We start from the raw sequence: 18,888 nt of genomic DNA, 5'->3' as shown, positions 1-18,888 counted from the left end.
TTTGGAAATTTACGAATAATGCACGTTATGTCACTGACAGCAAATGGTCTCAAAATTGTAAACTTTTCATTTGCCATCACTGAAACTGTGCAAGTTCACTAAGCACACACATATTTGAAAATAAAACTGGTCATCACGGCTTCTTCTGATGCAAGAACTCTTAACTTAAACACTTTTATATAATCGCTTCAAGTGCTATAATGCTGGCCAGAAAGCAAGCATCAACATATAGTTTTCGCAAGTTAGTTCAAATATAGTCCTGGGTGTACTTCTGAGACCTCAATTTTTCGTTGCATTTGATTCTATAATTTATTCGTATTTGTTTTGCTGATGTTTCCTTTTAGATTGGCTTATTCAATGTAATGCAGCTGAAACAGAATTCCTGCAAATCAATGTCATACCTTCCAGAAATATTACTGTCTCGTGTGTCAATAAATATTAATAACATCTTGAAAGGGTCACTAATTATGACTAATTGAATGTATTAAAGGCAAACTGGAGATCAGGCTAACGTATGTAACCTCTTTTATTTAGTCTGATTATGCTGCAGACATCTGGGGACAATGGTACAAAGGTTTCATCAGAATTTCCTGTAAGGATTTTAATCTTTGTTTTTCTGCTAGTAATTTTTTGTGCTCATTGTTTTAAGAGAAATGAGCTGGCAACCCAATGACACATCAAAACTATTATAGTCATTTGTGACTCAGAATGTCCACCAAACCACTTGTCCCTCCCTCTTTGTTGTTACTCTCTTCCACCCCCCACTGCCCCTTCCTCACCCCACCAAGGCCTCCCTCGCCTATGGCTCAAGAACTTCCTTAAAAAAATTAACATTTTACCATCTCACCGGTGCATCACTTTTACAAACACAACCAAAATGCACACCTTGAAATCATTAGCCTATTTTCATTCATCTCACTGACAATCCTATTCCTGTACCTGCGTAAACGCACAATGTTGAGAGAACGTTTCAAGCAGAATAAATTCACAGGTAAATCGTTAGGGAAATAATACTGCAATTTCAAACAAGCTCTTTGTCTTCGCTATCACGTTCAGACCTGGGGCTAACCAATAACACTCAGAAACTGGAGAAACCAGCCTGGACCATTGCTAAATGCTGCAAATATGTGATAAGGATTTATTAGCTCTTGGGAATGCCTGACTCGGACAAATGAAGTGGACAGGATAGCAGAACAATGGAATATAGAGTAAGAAAAAACTCAATTTAATACTGCATGATCCAGCAGATACCTATCATTACTCCTCCAGGAGGAAATGCCTAAAAGATTATGTTTGCCTTGTGAAAAAAGGGAAACCAGAACTTTAACTTCATAAAGTCAAATACACAGATGCTTGCAAACAAAGTTTCCAATCCTTAAACTGCTCTCAATAAAAAAGTGACGACCTTTAACAATTGTGAAATCATAAGCACATTTTGAACTGTGTTATTTTAAGAAAATACATACATTTGAATAGGACAGCAAAATTAGTGAAATTTAGCTGAACACAATATTTAGTAGCCTTTAGAATGCTTCATTGGAAAACACAATCTTTCAAACTGTGTTCTATATTTAGATAGCTTGGGTGTTTTTAATGTAACAAACTTCTGTCGTAAAATCCACAACCCTGCGTTATTTTTAATTCATTCATGGGATACGGGCGTCATTGGCTGGGCCAGCATTTTATTGCTCATCTCTAGTTCATCGCATCCCTACAGTACAGAAAGATGCATTCAGTCCATTGAGACTGCACTGACCCGCCGAACAGAATCCCACCCAGACCTTAACTCCCACCAGCATAACCCCGCATGGGGTTTTTGTCATAGCGAGCTTTCCTAACCTCTACATCCCTGGACACTGCAGGGCAATATTTAGCATGGCCAATCCAACTAACCTGCACAAATTTGGACTGGGGAGGAAAGTGAAGCACTCAACAGAAACCCACGCAGACACTGGGAAAACGTGCAGAATCCAACACAGTCGCCAGAGGGTGGAATCGAACCTGGGTCCCTAGTGCTGAAGCCGCAGTGCTAACCACTGGTGGTGAGCTGTCTTCTTGAGCTGCTGCAGTCCACATGCTGTATAGCCCCCTATAAAGAGCATTGGTGAATTTTTGAGTGCATCTTGTAGACTGTACACACTGTAGCTACGGAGGAAGTAAATGTTTGTGGATGTGCTACTAACCAAGAGGGCTGTTTTGACCCGGTATCAAGTTTCTTGAGCACTGCGATAGTTGCATCAATCCAGGCAAGTAGGAAGTATTCCAACACACTCCTTCCTTGTGCCTTGAAACAGTGGACAGGCTTTGGGGAGACAGGAGGTGAGCAATTTGCAGGATTCCCATAAGATGTTGATGGTGAAGGATTCAGTGATGGCAATTCCATTGAATGTCAAAGGGCGATGCTTAAATTTTCCTTGTTGGAGAGGGTCATTGCCTGGCACTTGCATGCCACTTGTCAGCCTAAACTTGGAAGTTGTCCAGGCCCCGTTGCATTTAGACACAGAATACTTTGTCTGGGGAACCACAAATGATATTGAACATCGTGCACCCTTCAGCAAATATCCTGACTTCTGACCTTACATTTCTATGAATCATCACCACATCAGAATAAAATGAATCTGTCAAGTCAAGTGCCATTCTGGGATCCGAGTTGCCCTGTAGTAATGTCAGCTGGGATCAAAACATTATGTGCTGAATGGTATGTTTTCTTATTTTCTTTTGTTTAATATGGAAGAAAATTATGCTCTCTTTCACGCAAGTAAACCTGGGAACTGGCTCAGCTTTTTTAATGACTGTACAGGGCCTCAAACCAAAAGGGGCGATTCCTCTGGTTATAATAATATGTTGAAAAAAAACGACACACAAATATAATCCCAAGGCAGCACTGATCACACGATGCCAGTTACAAAGCATTCCCTGCATCCCTATGCTGGCTCTTCTCTTCCCAACTAATCTCCAAACTTCTCCAATGTTACCTCCAATTCAATACTTATAATTTTGGTGATCATCTCTTGTGCAAAGTCTTTTCAAACACCTTTTAACGACCCATAGACAACACTCCTTATCCACTAGGCTACTGACCACCTCAAGAAGAATTAAATAGGTTAGTCAAACAAGACTTATCTCACACAAATGCATAATTCTTCAGTCAACTCATGTTTGTCCAAGTGATAGGCTACTCTTCCAGATGTTAGATTTTAGGAACTTCCTTTAACTGATGTAAAGTTGACAAATCCTCTTAAATAAGAGATTGTACAATCTAAGGATACATTTCCCAAATTGGAGAGGCTCTAAAAAATTCAGACCATTACCACTGCAGCCAAGTCAATATTTTAAAAAAATACAACTCCAGTGGTAATCATCAACTCATTCAAGATTTGTCTATTATATGCCCCATTATTTCCTCCTTTTCTTAAATTAACCCAATAATTTACGCGCCACTATCCTGACGACTTCTACGTTTTGTTGTTACACTACTGGCCAATTTTCTATGGTCCTGAATTCAGAGTGATTGATGCTAATTACACTGTCTCCATTTGTAACCTGTTCGAGTTCATGCAACTTGACAATACTGGGAGAATATTTCTCAAATGAGCCTCCGTCCTCTGCTGAAGGTGCTAACTAATGTTGCAAATGCCTTCGTGGATATTGTGTACCCATTGTATTATTGACAATCTTCACTTGAAAGTCTGCACAATACTGGGAAACTATCCACGAGACTGGCATAACAGAAGAGCCATCTCCTCCTACCCCAGCTCAATTTTTTTCACCCCTTGTCCAGTCCCTTTCCACTTATATCCGCAATTCTCCTGGGGCTTTACTCCAGTTTCAGAATTTCAAGCTCCAACCACCTGCTCATTGCCTTGGAAGTGCAATCCCTTTACACGTCCATTCCCTATGAGGTTGGTGTCAGGGGTCTCTGCTAATTCTTGGAAAAAAAGCCTGAACAGTCCCTATCCACCACCACCCTCCTCCACCTGGCTGTGTTCATCTCACTCTGAACAGTTTCTGTTTTAATACCTCTCGCTTGCTTCAGGTCAAAAGTGTGGCCACGGATAGCCACATGGACCACAGTTATGCCTGTCTGTTTGTGGGGTATGTGAAATGTTCCTTGCTCCAGTCCTATTCTGGGCCCCAGCCACAACTCTTTCTCTGGTATATCGATGATATCATCAGTACTGCTTCCCTCTCTCATTCAAAATTGAAAAAATTTATAAATTTCACTTCCAATTTCCACCCCCTCTCACCTTCACCTTGTCCATCTCCAGCTCTTCCCTTCATGAACGTCTCGGTTTCCCTTTCTAGGGATAGGCTGGCCACCAACATCCCTACAAATAGATCAACTGACGAGACACCCTCAGACCCTGCTTCCAGTAAAGAGTTTATTCCATTCTCACAGTTCTCTGTCTCTGTTGCATCTGTTCTGATGATGCCAATTTCGATAAGGGGGCCTCTGAAATGTAGATCAGCTTCCTCAGCTCCCGATTTCCCAGCACTATAGGACCCTCAGTGGGTCTGACCAATTTCCCACACTTCAGCCCTCACCTCCTCTCTTCCCTCCCACAATAACAATAGGATCCCTCTTTATCTAACCTACTATCCCACCAGTAGCCACATCCAGTGAACCATTAGTTGCTATTTCCACTACCTATGGTGAGATGCCACCTACCAGACACATATTTGCCTCCCTTCCCATGTCAGCCTTCCGCAGGGACCATTCCCACTGGGCCACCCTAGTCCACTCCTCCTTCACTTCCAACAACACCCCACAGCACCTTCCTCTGCAACCGCAGAAGGCGTAACGCCTGCCCATTTATTTGCTCCCTCCTCAGTATCCAAAGTGAAACAGGACTTCACCTGCACTTTCCTGCAATGTGGTCTTCCCTACACTGGGGAAACAAAGCATAGACTGGGTGACCACTTCACTGAACACACATGTTCTGTCTGCCAAAAAAACCCTGATTTTCCAGCTGCTTGCCGCTTCAACACATAGTTATGTTTCCTAGCCAACATCTCCATCTCAGGCTTGCTGCAATGCTCCATTTCTATTCAAGATAAGCTGGAAGAACAGCACTTCACGTCCTCTTGGGAACTCTGTAGACTTCTGGACACTATCCCCTATCCCCACACACCAGGCCTTGTTATCACATGGTCTGCTGTTACACACAACCGATTGTTAGTGAGTAATAGTCCCTATTAGCTGATATTCATCCTCCTAGGCTAACGCTTATCCACTCTTATCTGTCTAACTGTTTTTCTCTCTCTTTGGGCTCCATCTCCACCTATCATTTACTTCTGACCCACCCTCTTCAATGTACAAACAAAATTTTCCTAGCTACCATCATTTTTGAAGAAGGGTCACAGGATCTAAAATATTAACTCTAATTTCTCTCCACAGATGTTGTCAGACCTGCTGAATTTTTCCAGCATTTTCTGCTTTTCTTTCTGATTTCCAACATTTTTAGTTCTTTCATTTTTGTTTTCCTATTTTTATTTTACACCTTGATAAGAATGTTTGCACGTTGGTGATGAAAACATTATCTGCAAGTGTTAAGCTTGGAAACAATAAACTCAGATATGGGAATGCATCAAAGCATATAAATGAAGCTGTTTCCTTTGGCAGAGAAAGAGGGATGAAATTAACTAAAGACACAGAACTAAAAAGTTGATGAACTTTCTCTCTTTGTCACTGAAGAAGAAAAGCACCCAGTGTCAAAGCGGATTAAAAAGAACACTAAATGATTGAGAACTCAAAGCATAACAGCAACGGTTTCTTTCACTAATTGTTTAGATGGTACGATCTCAACAATCATAGTGTCAGGTTAAAACCACCTACATATTCTAACTTTCCTTTTCTTTTGGGGGCTAGCCACTTTTTAACTTCGTAAGCATCTGTTTGTGGGCACGTCTGCATGACAGAGTGTGCGTGAGAGACAGTGCACGTGCGTGCGTGTGCGTGTGCGAGACAGCGAGACCACACGCGAGAGAGACCATATGCTTGACATTGTGTCTTTATCATTTTTCCAAGTTTAGCAAATAATAAAATTGCTTTCTTTCAATGAAACATTGAAATTGGTTCCTTACTGCTACAGTAGAAATTAGCTATCTCCATTTTGGTTGGAGAGAGATTATAGGCTTGTTCTAAAAATAACAAATCTTTATCACTGCCACCAGGGAAGGTTGTAAAGAGAGGAGCTGATTCACCTCTCTGTACCTGGTCAGAGCACATTCTAATGGATACTGGCACATAAAGGTGAAAAGTGCAAGCTTTCAATTGGGGGGAGGCAATGGCCTAGTGGTATCATCATAGGACTCTTGATCCAGAGACTTAGATAATGCCTGTGGGACACTGGTTCAAATCCTACCATGGCAAATGGTGGAATTTGAATTCAATAAAATATCTGGAATTAAGAATATAATGACCGTGAATCCATTCCCTATTATTGGGGAAAAACCCATCTGGCCCTTCAGGGAAGGAAATCTGCCATCCTCACCAGGTCTGGCTTACATGTGACTAGCTCTTAACTGCCCTCTGGTTAATTCACAATGGGCAATAACTGTTGCCTCACCAGTGATGTCCTCATCCCATGAATGAATAAAGGGGGGAATAATTTCATTTTCCTATGCAGGAAGATCAACACTAATTTCAATTCCCTCACCACTGTCTTAGCCAAGTTTGATTAATTTAATCCAAACAGCATCTTGTACTACACATCATCCTAATTTACTAGGTCATCATTTGATATTCTTTTCTACCAGAATCAGCCTATATGTAAGATTCAGTCATAATGCACACATTCTCATGACTATCAATAGTGCCATTCACCTCCTGTATTAAAGTCATCTCTCTCGTAAAGCCACACAAAACTAGAAATCACTAGAAAAAGTCAGCAGGTCTGGTAGTGTCTATAGAGAGGAAAAAATGAAGTTAACTTTCACAAAAAAGATCACTGGACCCAAAATGTTAACTCTGCTTTCTCTCTACAGATGCTGCCAGACCTGCTGAGCTTCTCCAGCAATTTCTCTTTCTGTTTCTGATTTCCAGCATCCACAGTTCTGCTGATTACAAAGAATCAATTTTAAGGTACAAGCCAACAATGGAATTCTGCAACTCTTGTGCTGTTAACTGTAAGGACTTCCTGGTGCAAGAGTGAAATAATGTCACCTCAATTTTAACTGCTGATACAAAATTGATCCCATTCCCCAGCCTAATGATGGTGTGAAGTCTTCAAAATACTTCAGCTTCAGCACATTTTTTCTAAGCTTTTTAAGATCTATAATGAGCAACTCATGAAGAAAATATTTAATAGCAGAATTCCCCTCCTTGCTGTGGTGTGGCACGTTGGGAAAGTTGGGAAAATATGGCGAGAATTAAAAATACAGTATCTAAACATTGAGTTTTTTTTCATATTTTCCTATTAAGCTTGAAGTGTTGACTTCAGAATGTCTCTACTGAGCATCGACCATAACATTTCCATGCACTTGCATTCCATTAACAGTACACTCATTACGAGGGGGCATAATTTTAAGGAGATTGGAGGAAGGTAGTGGGGATATGTCAGAGGTAGGTTCTTCACACAGAATGGTGGGCGTATGGAATGCACTTTTAGCAGTGGTCATGGAGTTAGGTACTTTAAGAGAATTTTAAGCCACTCTTGGATAAGCACATGGGGTATAGTAAAATGTAGAGTATGCAGGGTAGATTAATGTTAGTAGGATAATAGGTTGGCATTACATCACAGGCCAACGGGCTTGCACTGTGCTGTACTGTTCTTTGTTCTATGATCTATGTTCATTATTTATGCACCACTTCCAATTCTTCCCTTCTTCCAAGACTTTAGACAATGCAAGTTCCACAAGATGTAACTCAGAGCGGATGCCTCATGGCTGTGTCATTGCTGACAGCCTGTCCTGGACAAGATCCAATCATGTCTCCACAAAAACATTCCTGTATGATCCATGCCCACCATTCTCCACCCTTTACCCCTACAAGCCTCTCCACATCATTGCAGTTCATCTCAGAGCAACTCACACCAATTAACATCTTACTTTGGGACTCAGGGGTACACATACCTGCTTACATTTGCCAGGCTGCTTTGCGCACACAGCCATGCACACACACACACACACACACACACACACACACACACCTCATTCATCTATACCGCACTCATCCTATGGCTCTTAGCTTGCTTTCTGATTGCATACTCACCAACTTGGAGACTGCCAGTCTTGATATATTTCACACTGCTTCCCTACTGCAGGAGGAGAAGCAACCAGTTTGACAGGATGGGAAGAACTGAACAGTCAAGGGGTAGATGTGTTGCTGTAAAGGATGGTGCCACATCAACATCACTCCTGCAGCACACAAAGGCAGGCTACCCACTAAAAACACTGCATGTGCTTCAACTAAATGACCAGATCTAAACATCAAAAGGGATGCTGTCTGTGTTCAGATCAAAAGGGGAACTGCAATCAATCACAGGGCACTGCCACAGTCAGGCAAGGGCCACATCCAATTCCCGTCCAGGGAATTGCTGCTCAAGCAGTCTGGGGACTACAGCTAAATCCACAGACAGTTCCATGGAGAGATCAGGCTTAATGGGCCAGGTTGTCCTGCAATGAGATAAAGAGAGGGATTGAGTATGTTGGAGGTGGAAGGAAGAGCAGTTGGTGATGATACAGCAGCGAGGGGTATGGGGTGGCCCCAGTGAGTGAGCAGGAAGCGCAGGGGACAAGAGAAGTGAAACCAGTCCATAGACTGGGGTTGGGGGAGGGGGGGGGGGGTTTGGTGGAATGAAAACTCTTGATTGGACACGATGCATTCAACACAGAGTTGTAATCTATGACCTTTATTGAGATGTGTGTGTAGTGACAGAGTTAGACTGGATGGTGAGTGTGAAATAGCACGGAGAAAAGGGGGCACTTCCCTCTGAGGAACACAGATCATCACTGGCCTTCTTTCTGAACTGCTGGTCATTCCTTCTAACTCCAGACATAGCACTGACCCTGGTCACTAGCCGAGTGCAGGCTGGCTACATCCGGTAGTGTGGCCTCCCACTACAGTCAGTAGAATAAAAGGACAGTCTTCTCCATCAGCATCTCCAGGGCCTTGACCACAAAATAGAATGCCAGCCTCCCTGGCTGTGCCATAGCGGTCCCGCATCAGAGTGTGAGGGGCAGATTTTGCCTCCCAGCGACTGAAGCGATGCTTACTTGGGCTTACAGTATCACCAAGGTGAACACGCAATGTCCCAAGAACAGCAAGCACTTTTCCCTCTCCTGCCATGCCATTCCACAAGAAGAGTCACAAACAGCCCAGTGAAAAGTAGAGAATAGCAAGAGAAAGCTTGCTGCAAGCTACGGCCAACATGCATCTCACTTAACAAAACACTAAGTGAAAATGAGAAAATTCTACCCCATTTAATAAAATGTGAGGCTGGATGAACACAGCAGGCCCAGCAGCATCTCAGGAGCACAAAAGCTGACGTTTCGGGCCTAGACCCTTCATCAGAAAAAAAAAGTGGGATGATTTTCTGATGAAGGGTCTAGGCCCGAAACGTCAGCTTTTGTGCTCCTGAGATGCTGCTTGGCCTGTTGTGTTCATCCAGCCCCACATTTTATTATCTTGGATTCTCCAGCATCTGCAGTTCCCATTATCACTGATAAAATTCTACTCCATGTCATCTTTTCTCTAATCGCCGAAAATGTTTGTCTAAAATGATCATTTAACCTTGTATCCACTACAATGAACATATTAAATACTGTAGAATAATTCCTAATTATCAGAACCTTGAGAAAGACCACACGCTGAAGATCCTCACCCAAACCCAAAAATGTACAATCGTAATACATCTGTCATGATTCAGCTGAAGCCATGATATCACAATTGATCGAAGCTGATCTAGGATGTGACAGCAGCATGATGTCAGGCACAGTGTCATCCTGAAGCCAGTAAAGTGCCTCGAATTGCTGCTTTCAAAACTGTCAGAATTACCACCATAGTTCTCATTTGAAAAGTGAGCATGCCTGTACCAAATCCTGCCATGTTCTTTTAACAAAGACATTAGCTCACTCAAAAGGAACAGTGATTCTGCACAAATTAACACCAGCATTAAGAAAAAGTGTAAAATGGACTTTGGTAATCTTGAAAGCTCAAGGCAATCAGTTGTACATTCAACATATTCGTTCCAAATATGGACACTGTCACATAATTTGTATAACTGTGCCAAAGTCACAGCTTTTTTCCTATTATTACAATTTTTTGACGTCAAGAAGCCCTTTAATGAAGAAAATCTCTTTTTCAATGAGTTTTATTGCAATAATCTGTTCATTGATGAAAGCTGCTGCTGAATCCCTGTAATTGCAGGGAAAGACTATGACTTGAGAGAGACTCTTAAGAAGCTGTTCAGAAATAGACAGTGATCATCAACTAAGGGGCAGACAATTTGTAGATATCATTAAATTAAATTGTATGTATGAATTATGTTAGCAATGAGTCCTGAATATTTAACCAAAACACACACATACAGGTAGCAAGCTCCAAACAATAAATTGGAGTTGTTCAATAGCTTATCTGTAAGAATCCATTTAATGGTTGAGAAAATAACTGTGTGGATAAAATTCACAAGCAGGCAAAGTAGTACAATGTATTTATAGCACAGAAGCAGGTCATTTGCCCATGTTCCATACACGCCTCCTCCCACTCTTCCTCACCTAACCCCATCACCATATCTATTCACCAATATTCCTTGCTCTCTGAAAACAACAAATGCTGGAGATCACAGCAGGTCATCTCTTCATCAGAGTGTTATCGAAACTCTGAATGTTGCTTTGCTCTCTCTTCATGCTGTCTGACCCACTGTGATCTCCAGCATTTGCTGTTTTCAGTACAGATTCCAGCAGTAATTTATTCCTTTCTCTCTCCCATGCTTATCTAAAATTTTGCTTAAGTGCATCAACGTTATTCATCTGAAATACTTCAAGTGGTCACAAAGATCACATTCTGAATAAAGAGGCTTCTCCTGGATTCCCTATCAAACTTATGGGAGCCCACAATAGCAACATACTCTCCCCCTACACCTTTTCCTTCCATAAATTTGAAGAACTGCATCAGATCATCTCCAAAATGTTTCTTCAAGGAGGTACAAGCCCGAATTGTTCAATCGTTCTTGATCAGTACAACCTCTCCACTCAGGTATTCTTCTACAATATCATTTTTGTATGTTCTCCATGCCCCCATATATGGAAATCTCACCTGTCCACTGCAGTCCATGTATGGTCTTAATGTGATATACAAGAGTAACATAACCACTCTGAATTTTCGTAGACCATTCATCTCAGACTGAACCTCAGTGCTTCACTTGCTAGTGCAATTTCTTATTTTCCTGATACAACAGAGATACAAGTAGACAATTTTAACAGACTACCCTGAGGATTCCTACACTTCTATAATAGAAATCATCAATAATCAGCAAAATGTGAGTAAGAAACAAGTTTCCCTGTTTGGTTTATTAATTCTGGAACCAAGTGAACTGTGTAGCTAAAAATTAAATGCTTTGCTCAGGGTGAAGCCTGCAATATATGGTGTTAACAGAAAATATATGAAGTTAATGAAATAAAGCAATAGAGCAAAACAATCTTCAGCCAAATAAGATGAACTTAAAAATATTTGTATTTATGTAGCATCATTCAACACCACAGAGCATCCCAAAATGCTTTACAGCCAATGAATTAATGCCTGGTATAAATCTCAGACCCGCTGCAGCCAAGTTGCATATAGCAAGCTCCCCCAAACAGTTGTGATAAAGACCAGTCAATCCATTTCAGTTCAGAGTGATCAGAACACCCTCTCTTCTATGAAATAGTGCAACTATAATCTTTACATCTATATTTCTCATCCAAATGACAGCACCTTTGGCAAAGTAGCACCACCTCAGTACAACACTTCTTGTTTTTTGATCTTTGCAGCTGGAGTTTGACAATCTGCTCACTCAGTAACAAAAGTGCTATACTGAGGCACATCCCCCACAGCACAGTCCACTGGAGGGCCTATTACTGAGGAGGAAGCACTCTGGGATAGAACGGGAACTTGACAACTTGCAAAAATCAAGTGCTCAAATAGACTGACTTGCACAGGCATGGAGGAAGCTCAGGTGCAGGAATAAAAAGACATGCAGCATTTATAAAACATTAATCCTGAAAAAGATCATCCACCTACAACTGGTGGCAATGAAAGTCATTGAGGCTTTCAAATTTTATGCTACAGGCACAACGGAGAAGTTCTATGCACAGTGAAATCTTTCCTGCCCTATAATGCTGTACCTGTTACATCTTAAACCTTCCTGTAATACACCAATGATGCCTTTAAAGTATGTGGGGATTAGGATAGGATGGTTTAATCTTATCAAGGATTGACAATTCAGTGCAACATTCAGGGAGTGCTGGACTGTCAGAGGTGCCACTTTTCAAATGTGAAATCAAAGCCTACTTACCCTCACATGGACACAAAAGATGGCCTGACACTGTCTGAAGAGTGGGGAGTCTGGCCCCTAGCACAGACTATCTAATCAGTGATCACTCTGCTGTTTGTGGAATGTTCAATCGGCAATATGGCTGTCATATTTACCTTTGTATCACTACTTTTAAAAAAGTAACTCTGCCTTGACTGCCTTCACAGACATTTTAAGTAAGAAGGTGTTGTGTAATACAACTTCTTTCTTTTAGTATATTCACAGAACTTCCTCAGGATTATTCCCAACTGACCATTGCAATTGGCAGTGATACCAGGAATCTGGGTTTCTACCATTCTTTTGCTAAAGTTACAGCAGCTAAACAGGAAAAACCTGCAAAGCAATTCCAGATTATTTCTTCCCCTCCCTCCTCCCTTTATGGCACTTCTTTACCAAAATTAGCAGATTGATGCTGTGTTAGCAAAGATGTAATGTCATTTATATCCTTCTTAACGTCTACAACCATTTCTGTTATGTTCTCACATTATCCATAGTCATTTTCAATGATAACTTGCACTTATATACAGCATTTAACATAGAAAAAATGCTGACAGAACAGAAAATATAACACTGTGTCACTTAAGGAGTTATTAAGTCTAAATTACCAAAAGTTTGGTCAAAGCTAGGTTTTAAGTAGCAACTTGAAGAGGTAGGAATTAAAGTGGGGAGTCTCAGAGATTTATGAAGAGAATTACACAACTTACGGTCCAGGAAGCTGAACCCCTCTGCAACAAGATCAGAGCAATTTAAAACAGGGGTGCCCATGAGGCCAGAACTGCAGGAGTGTGAAGATGTTGGAGGTTTTTAAGGCACAAGAAAATAGCAGAGATAGAAGAAACTGAACCCGCGAATGAACGTGAAATTTGAAAAGTTAAGCAATGTTTAGTCACGTTTACTTACATCAGCAATAACGGGGCTGATGTGTGAATGGGTCTTAGTCAAAGACATGGGCAGAGACTTGGATGACCGTAAATTTACCTTTGTATCACCGTACTTTTAAAAAAGTAACTCTGCCTTGAATGACTTCACAGACATTTTAAGTAAGAAGGTGTTGTGTAATACAACTTCTTTCCTTTAGTATATTCACTGTGAACTTGCTCAGGATTATTCCCAACTGACCATTGCAAATGGCAGAGATACCAGGAATCCTGAGGAAGTTCACAGTGAACATACTAAAAGAAAGAAATTGTATTACACAACACCTTCTTGCTTTAAATGTCTGTGAAGTCATTCAAGGCAGAGTTACTTTTTTAAAAGTACCGTGATATAAAGGTAAATATGACAGCCATGTTGCCTACTGAAGGAAAAGAGATAGTCAAGACAATGCCTTAAATAGGCAAGTCCAAAAATAATAACAGACACGGATGAGAGCTTCAGCAGTAGATGAGCTGAGGATGGGACCAAATCAAGCGATGTTACAAAGGTGGAAATATGTAACTTTAGCCACAAGGTGAATATGTAGTCAGATATTCAGGCACACATTACACCTGATTTTCCAGTTATTTAGATGATTAAAGAGAACTCTACTTAATTTGCACCATTAAGTCAATGCTCGGTGCTAACAGCACAGACTCACAGATTAATCCCAGTTAATAGTACCCACAAATCCAAGAGTGTTAGTTTATGCCTTACCCCAGGTGTTCCAAACTTTATCTGCACTATTTGAAATGGAATACAGAACTGGAGTACAAGAACAAGGAACTATTGCATGGAGTTTTTTGACATCACATCTGAAGCACTCAACACACAGTTTCGGTCTCCATATTCATCGGAGGCTATACACAACTTGGGAGACCATGCTGCAAGCTTCCCTAGAGTAGTGCCTGGACTGAGAGGGTTGTCTTGCGATGACAGGATGCTTACAGTTGTGATTTCCTTACCACAGGAAGGTTATTTCTGCAATAGAGGGAGGGCAACAAAGATCATTACACTGATTCCTGAAATGGCAGGTTTGTCAATATGAGGAAAGATTGGATTGACTGGGCTGGCATTCACTGGATTTTAGAAGAATGAGAGAGGATCTCATTGGAACAAATAAAATTATAACAGGGTGGACAAATGGCCTGCAGCATTGAGATTATCCCAGCCAGGGTGGGGGTGGGGAATGGTGGTACAGGTGTTTTCAGGACAAGGAAGCCCTAGTCTCAAGAACATGCAATTTACCATTTCAGATTGAGATGAGAAGAAATGCCTTCATTCAGAGGATAAGAACCTGTAGATTTTTTAACTACAGAAAGCCGTGGAGCCCAAATCACTAAACATATTTAACAAACAAGAGTCACCAAACCCAAAACGTTAACTCTGACTTTTCTTCACTGATGCTGTTAGATATGCTGAGCTTTTGCAGCAACGTCTGTTTTTGTTGTTGTCGTTGCTCAGGAAAGAAAAAGTTGGATTTCTAGGCACTAAAGATTTCAAGGAGTATGGAGAGATGGTGGGAGCATGGTGTTGAACCAGAGGATCAGCTATAATCAGTGTGTAAGACAATGGGTCTGATAGACTCCTTATTTTCTATGTTTCTAAATTGGACGTCCTAGCCTTTAGAGATCTGAAAAAGTGATCTTACAGAAACATATAAGATTCTGAGGGACTTGACAGGGTGGACACACACACAGACACACACACACTCTCTCTGGGGCCAATCATTTAGGTCTCAGACGAAAAATGTGTACACTTGGGATCTGGAATCTTTGGCATTCTCTACCTCAGGAAATCAAGGGGTGTGGTAGGCAGGTGGCAAATTGGGGTTGGGGCAGATCAGCCATGATACTGAACAGTGGAGGCAATCTTGAAATGCCTACTCCTAACAATGATCAGACAATGTAAGCTAGACCTTGTCTGTCTGTTCCAGTGATTTAAGCAAGGATTAAAGGCTCATTCCTTTACTCAAAAAACCCTACTGTCCAAGTCAACTTCCAAAATAACACTGAAAGATCATTAAGCCAAAACGATTGTTTACTTTGTCTCTGTCCACAGATGCTGGCTGAACTTTTTTTATTCATTAATGAGATGTGGACATCACTGGTTGGATCAGCATTTATTGCCCATTACTAATACCCAGAAAGCAGTTAGAATTAAACCACCCTGCCTTCAGTCTGGTGTCACATGTAGACACACCAGGTAACAAAAGCAGATTTCATCCTGGAGGGATATTTGTGAACCAGACAGGGTTTTCCTGACAACTAGTGATGGCTTCATGGTCATCATGAACAGATTATTGTAGAATTAAAATTCCACTCTCTGCTATGACAGAATTTTTTTCATAGAGTCCCCAAAGTGTGGAAACAGGCCATTCAAACCAACAAGTCCACACCAACCATCCAGAGGGTAGCCCACCCACATCCATCTTCCTACCTCATCCCTGCATTTCCCATGGCTAAGGCACCTAACTACACATCCGAGGACAATTTGGGCAATTTAGCATGGCCAATCCACCTAACCTATGCAACTCTGGACTGTGGGAGGAAACCAGAGCACCTGGCAGATACCCAAGCAGACACAGGGAGAATGTGCAAACTCTACACAGACAGTCACCCAAGGCTGGAATCAGATCCCTGGTGCTGAGAGCAACAGTGCTACCTACTGAGCCACCATGCCTCCAATAATTTGACCTGGTCTGTGGATTAATAGTCTAGCTATAATACTTACAAGGCCATCACCTCCGCTGCGAGTATTTCCAATATTTTGTGATTTCATCTCAGATGTTACACTATTTTTCTTTCCAAAAATAACACAACTGGTAATGCATCTCATTGCACACTGCAAAATGCCACAAACAGCAAAGTGCCTGCTGTGTCTGTGCAGTTGTAATAATTACATTCCATCATCTCAACCATATGCGCAAAACGTGGATCTCTCTCTGAAGCTCTCTCTTTCCCACTAACTCGCTCAGGGTCGAATCATTCTAAACCCAATAACAGGACAAACAAGCAGCTTTGAGCAACACAACTTTAAACAATAATACATGAATAACATTCGAAAGACCCTGACATAACAAGGTGTAGAGCTAGATGAACACAGCAGGCCAAGCAACATCAGAGGAGCAGGAAAGCTGACGTTTTGGGTCTAGACCCTTCTGAAACGTCAGCTTTCCTGCTCCTCTGACGCTGCTGGCCTGCTGTGTCCATCCAGCTCAACACTGTGTTATACCAGATTCTCCAGCATCGGCAGTTCCTACTATCTCTGTAACATTCTAAAGACCCTGATGTTACATATCTCTATCCAACTAGTCAGTCACTTTTTCCAGAAAGGGTCAGGTTTAAACCCTCTACCTTGATGGGTAAAGTTGAAAAACAACTTCATAGATTACAAGGGACAACACAAGATGGAGCTGGAGGAACACAGCAGGCCAGGCAGCATCGGAGGAGTTGGAAAGTCGACTTATAGGGTCAGGGCACTTAAGTGTGCTGCCTGCCCTGCTGTGTTCCTCCAGCTCCACACTGTTGTCTCCGATTCCAGCATCTGCAGTTCTTGCTATCTCCTTCCTCGAACATCATTCATCACTGCACTGGCTTGCAGCATTACACAGTGGGGATGGTGAACACAATTTATCACCACTTTGTAGTAAAATTCACTTCGTGCAATTTTACCGGAAATTGACTATTTTTCAAATGAAATGCTGAACAGTATATATGGAGTGACTTCTATAAAAGCTGGGAAGGTTAAGCTGATGAATGTACAGCAAAGAATGTGTCACAATTGCTAATGTGATCAATTTCGCGTCAGAAACCATTCTGCCGTCAATGTGCTGGCTTTCAGGCTGGATTTTTCTTTTCGTTTTTAAAACTAGGTTTTAGCGAGAGTGTGGACTTTGGGAATCGAGGCAGTCATCTGCCAACACTATTTATTGCTGGGGTGGGGTGGGGTGGGGTGGGGTGGGGTGGGAGAGAAGGGGGGAGGGCTGCCCCGGAGTTGACACACAGTTGCTGCTCACAGAGACTGACAGCTGGCCTGGACTCGTCTGGTCTGTTGCTAAAAATTGAACGAGAGCGACACACACCATCAAACCGATACACGAAGCGGCTAGGCGTGACGGGGGGGGAAGCCCCCGAAACATCAAAGCTCCCAGGTTGCTGGTGGTGGGAGTCAATTAACTTATTCAAGCAAATAACAAAAAAATACGAGATCATTTGGAATGACTCGCCCTTATCAGCTCCGGGTAATAGCGCCGCGTTCCCCCCCCCCCCCCCAAAGTCAGGCTCAGAAGTCAGTTTCCAAATATAGAGAAAAACACATACTCCGGGGCAGCTCCTGTAATCGCAGAGATCCGGGATAGCGGTTCACATTGCAAAAGAGAAAACACACGATATTTGGTCTCTGAGATTTTAAAGCCATCCTTAAATTGACAGGTTCGCTGCCTGAATAGAATCGGGTCTAGGGTGGGATATGGATGTGTGTTATTTCAACGAGGTCATTCTAGGACTATTGAGCCAGAGGGGAGGGGGTCTATTAAAACAGATGGTGGGTGGGTGATAACAAAAAGAGAGCTTGCACTTACCAAAGTGAGAGGGAGAAGTAGCGGTCTGTAGAAATGCAAGAAAGGTTTTGGTCCAGGAACTGTACCCAGCCACTGATAGAGTGGAGACAGCGAACGGAAAGTGACGAAGCGGCTCGGCTGATAGGAGCCGGGAAGTAAAATATGCAGAGGGCGTGAGAGAGCTTCAAGTGGTGTGTGTGTGTGTGTGTGTGAGAGAGACAGAGCCGGCCAAATTGGCTGGACGCAGACAGAACAACTGATTCCAATAGTATTCCGCCAGGTTAAACATGCCTATAATTAAACAAAGGTACTTTTGGGCCAAAGCAAACCTGAAACTTTCTCTCGCCCACCCCGCCAAATGATTTTTACATAATCAGAGGAGGAGAACAGGAAAGGTAGTTGAAGCTGAATGATTCCGCTTAGACTGCTGCAATGCTGCGCAGGTTCTTGGACGAAAGGCGTGAATCCAGCCTGACACGTGCTTTTCAATTCGACTCGAATTTAGAATGTCAGGAGCCTCTTATCTGCTTTCAGTATTCTCAGTTAGACGGCTGTCGTTCAGACCGGCAATGTACGGTATTCCTTTTCGTATTTAAACAAACGCCAAATTAAAGGCAGAATGTTTGAAAGTGCAAAGTCATTGTATTGAGGCGGGGTGTCTCAGATAACAAAGTGTGGAGCTGGATGAACACAGCGGGCCGCGCAGCACCTCAGTCGCCCGCTGTGTTCGGAGCGATAAGGCGAAAAGTAGGATTTCGATATTTGTCTTCATTTTGAACCCAGTGACCAAGAAAAGCACAGTGCGGCAGCTCTGTTGTGTTCGTATTGCTTAAGAGCCCCAGGATAGTCAAGCACACAGTTTAATGGGAGAGAAGGCGGGAATGCTCATTTGATTTGTTT

At 42.1% G+C, this 18,888-nt stretch overlaps 1 protein-coding gene across 3 annotated transcripts in view; it reads right to left on the bottom strand.

Moving 5' to 3' along the window:
- The window catches only part of LOC125464515 (coronin-6-like), a 222,945-nt gene extending 204,396 nt beyond the window's left edge, over positions 1-18,549 (bottom strand). Inside the window, exons 1-2 of one of the 3 annotated variants that reach the window (XM_048556954.2) lie at positions 18,010-18,548; positions 14,145-14,408 (exon numbers count right to left, since the gene is read on the bottom strand). The gene's annotated coding sequence lies outside the window, so the exon portion shown is untranslated. Of the gene's footprint in view, positions 1-14,144; positions 14,409-18,009 lie in introns of all 3 variants that reach the window. The other 2 variants (XM_048556953.2, XM_048556952.2) reach the window with 2 other exon arrangements.
- Between the last annotated feature and the right edge of the window lie 339 nt (positions 18,550-18,888).

Source organism: Stegostoma tigrinum, chromosome 27 (genome assembly GCF_030684315.1).
Source record: "Stegostoma tigrinum isolate sSteTig4 chromosome 27, sSteTig4.hap1, whole genome shotgun sequence".
Lineage (NCBI taxonomy): Eukaryota > Metazoa > Chordata > Chondrichthyes > Orectolobiformes > Stegostomatidae > Stegostoma > Stegostoma tigrinum.
The sequence above is the reverse complement of the archived record's forward strand: the minus strand, read 5'-3'. Positions and strand labels throughout refer to the sequence as shown.